Source organism: Prionailurus bengalensis, chromosome A1 (genome assembly GCF_016509475.1).
Source record: "Prionailurus bengalensis isolate Pbe53 chromosome A1, Fcat_Pben_1.1_paternal_pri, whole genome shotgun sequence".
In the NCBI taxonomy this organism is placed as follows: Eukaryota; Metazoa; Chordata; class Mammalia; order Carnivora; family Felidae; genus Prionailurus; species Prionailurus bengalensis.
The window spans coordinates 151,706,802-151,710,910 of NC_057343.1; the positions used below are offsets into that span (position 1 = coordinate 151,706,802).

General features: G+C 39.8%; 1 pseudogene; it reads left to right on the forward strand.

Moving 5' to 3' along the window:
- The first annotated feature begins 2,656 nt into the window (after positions 1 to 2,656).
- Positions 2,657 to 3,050, forward strand: LOC122474869 (annotated as a pseudogene).
- The last annotated feature ends 1,059 nt before the right edge of the window (positions 3,051 to 4,109 follow it).

The following is a 4,109-nucleotide window of genomic DNA, read 5'->3' on the forward strand; positions in this document are numbered from 1 at the left end:
ACAAATCAAAACCACACTCAGGTATCACCTCACGCCAGTCAGAGTGGCCAAAATGAACAAATCAGGAGACTATAGATGCTGGCGAGGATGTGGAGAAACGGGAACCCTCTTGCACTGTTGGTGGGAATGCAAATTGGTGCAGCCGCTCTGGAAAGCAGTGTGGAGGTTCCTCAGAAAATTAAAAATAGACCTACCCTATGACCCAGCAATAGCACTGCTAGGAATTTATCCAAGGGATACAGGAGTACTGATGCATAGGGCCACTTGTACCCCAATGTTCATAGCAGCACTCTCAACAATAGCCAAATTATGGAAAGAGCCTAAATGTCCATCAACTGATGAATGGATAAAGAAATTGTGGTTTATATACACAATGGAATATTACGTGGCAATGAGAAAAAATGAAATATGGCCTTTTTTAGCAACGTGGATGGAACTGGAGAGTGTGATGCTAAGTGAAATAAGCCATACAGAGAAATACAGATACCATATGGTTTCACTCTTATGTGGATCCTGAAAACATAACAGGAACCCATGGGGGAGGGGAAGGGAAAAAAAAAAAAGAGGTTCGAGTGGGAGAGAGCCAAAGCATAAGAGACTGTTAAAAACTGAGAACAAACTGAGGGTTGATGGGGGGTGGGAGGGAGGAGAGGGTGGGTGATGGGTATTGAGGAGGGCACCTTTTGGGATGAGCACTGGGTGTTGTATGGAAACCAATTTGACAATAAATTTCATATATATAAAAAAAATAAAAAAATAAAAAAAGATGTATAGACTATTGTTTTTCAAATTGAAGATGTGTCTGGTCATTACTTCTTCATATCTACCCTCCACTTCTTTATCTTCCTCCTCTTCTTCTGAAACATATGTTAGATGCCTGATGGTGTCTCATGGGTCTCTTACGCTCTATTAATTTAGACATGATTTCCCTTAGTTCTTTAAACATATTTATAATAGGTGATTTATTTTTTATTTTTTTTTTTAATTTTTCATGTTTATTTATTTTTGAGAGACAGAGAGATACAGCACGTGCGTGGGGGAGGGGCACCCAGAGAAGGAGACACAGAATCGAAGCAGGTTCCAGGCTCTAAACTATCAGCACAGAGCCTGATGCGGGACTCAAACTCACAGACTGCAAGATCATGACCTGAGCTAAAGTCAGACGTTTAACCAACTGAGCCACCTGGGTGTCCCTATAATAGGTGATTTAAAGTTCTTCTCTAGTAGAAGTTAATTTAGTAGTTAATTTCTATTAACTATTTTTCTCCCTATGTATAAGGCCATGTTTTCTGTGGGTTTTTTGAATGCCTCATAATTTTAATTGAAATGTGGACATTTAAAAATATATAATGTGGCAATTCTGGAAGTCAGATACCTACCCCCTCCAGGGCTTATTATGATTGCTAAGTTTTGTTTTGTTTTGTTGTTCTTTTTTGTTGTTTTTAATGACTTCTGTGTACTAATTCTGTGAAGTCTATATAACTTGTTCTGTTTTTGTTACTTATATCTTTCTTTGGTTATCTTTGTAGTCAGCTGATGTTTGGACACAGATTTCCTTGAGTGCCTGAACTAATAAGTCTTCTATCTTTTGTTTATGGTTTCTGTATGTATATTGGGACTCTGACAGTTTACCATCCTGCCTTTGCCTTCACTTCTTGATTGCACAGGCCCTCTTGGTTACACAGAGGTGAGAAAGAAGGGTTTTCTCACTTTTGTTTTTTTTTTTTTTTTTTTTTTTGGACATGTATATACTCCTGCACAGGCATGGTCCTCTAGATTCCCAGAAATATGTTGGTGCTTTCCAATTCCCCTATTAACATCTCATTTCCCAGATATTCTTTTAAAGTCTTTTGGCCATCATCTTGTTTGCCTCAACTGGTATTCCTGCCTCAAATAGCTTCAAAGTTAAACAATTTACTGTGATGGTTTTTGATAGGCACCCTGAGAATAGGGCTCTGACTGCTTGAACAAGCTCAAAGTCTAGTCAAACAATGACAAGTCCTATGAGTAAGGATTTTTCTAGCAAATTCCAGATTTGTCAAATAGTGACAATTTTGGGGAATGGAACATTTTAAGGAGCTTCAAACCTGGTCAGCCCCCTTCAGTGTCTGCTAGGCTGCTGGGTTTCAAGGATACTGTGGAGCTGTCAAGAGAAGGATGGGAATAGGGCAAGTTAAAATACTGACTGTTGTAACCAAGTTTCAGCAGTTTTTCTCGAATAAAAACTCCTTGGATTCTTTAAAATTAACTTTCAAAGTTCTAAAAAAGTTGATTTTGATAATTTTTGCCGATGTTCTCACTACTCTTAGGGAGGAGTGAATTTTCAGAGGTCCTTAACTCCGCCATTCTGGAGGTCTCACTCCCCCAGTAGTATTTAAATGATAAGGTAAACATTGTTGTTTTAACCAAAATTACATTGTATTGGCAGAATGGGGGTTGGGAAATAAAGGTTTGAAGGGTGCTTTCATGTGATATAAGCCGGGGTAGAGAGAAAATTAAATCTTCATCTTTTTCAGTGGGAATTTAAGAGAAAATGCCCAAACTAAAAATCAGAAGTTGGCATTTCAACAGTATCATTTAGAGACAATGCAAGGAAACACTAAATTAATCAGCTTAAGTCCTTTTCTCCCTGGCTGCTTGAAGCTTGGCTGCCATCATGAATGACATGGTAACTATTCAGACCAGAAAGTTCTCGACCAACTGACTACTTCAACAGAAACTACTTCAGCCACTGATATTCTTCATCCTGGAAAGTCAACAGTACCTAAGACAGAAATTTGGGAAAAACCAGTCAAAATTTACAAGACCATATGAGATGTTATCTTTGTATGTGGATTCAGAAGCCATGTTGGTGATGGCAAGACAACTGGTTTTGGCATGATTTATATGGTTCCTTGGGTAAAAAAACAAAACAAAAAAAAAAACCCCATAGACTTGCAAGGACTATATAAGAAGAAAAAGATCTCAAGAAAACAGCAAAGGAATGCAAGAACAGAATGAAGAAAATCAGGGGAACTGCAAAAGCCAATGCTGGTGCTGGCAAAAAGTGAGTTAGAGACTGGGCAACAGAAGGAGTAAAAGATTCTGCAGTGACTTTCTCTGTGGCGACTGTGAAGGTTTTTTTATGAGGGGATTTATAAACCAAGAATATTAGAGTAAACAAAAAGGGACACCTGGGTGGTTCAGTCAACTGAGCATCTGACTTCAGCTCAGGTCATGATCTTGGTGTTCATGAGTCCGAGCACCACTGCTATCTAGCAGTTGTCAGCACAGAGCCTCCTTCAGATCCTCTGTCATCCTCTATCTCTCTGCCCCTCCCCTGCTTGTGGTCTCTCTCTCTCTCAAAAATAAACACTTATGAATGAATGAATGAATGAATGAACGAACGAATAAATAAAATAATCAGCTTGAAAAGGTAAAAGAGGTTGCATTTTAGAGGCTAGCATGCAGGCATGAGATACATCACCAGCAATCTGCTCAGTGCTACTGCTGATACTTCAGTTAGATCACCTGATGTCATATGTATCATTACAGGCCACGGAGAAAAGGTTTGATGATGATGGGGAAGTGCCTGGTGAGCTCCATGACAAGAATCATGTCATTGTGGCATTCTGCCTAATCCACTTCTGAGGACTGGTTCAATGTTCACTCCTGGTTCCTTGTGTTGCACAAAGAAGTAACCCCCAAAGTTCCTTGCCTCATGCCTTAAAAGAAAGAGCCTTTTACCTCCTTCCCCTGGGCTCATCTCTGGTGCCAATGAAGTGCAAGAATCCACTGGATCTACCCAGTACCCATGTGCCCTCAGAAGCTTATTGCTTCACAGGTCTTGCAAAGTACAGCTTGCACTTGCTATGCTAGGCAAGTGCCATTAGCATAGAACCACTCACAGGCTGACTGTGTGCTCTGTGGCTTAAACTTTGGATGTTACCACTACATTCCTAGATTCTGGCTTCCCCAGTAGCTGCTTGGACAGACTAGATGGCACAATCTGAAAATGCTGAGGAGTTGACATTTAGTGAAGTAAACTTGACCATTCTTTGACAAGAACTGTAAGATAACTTCTTCATTGTTCCTATGACTTCTCTGAAGACAATCCCATAAGGCCAAGC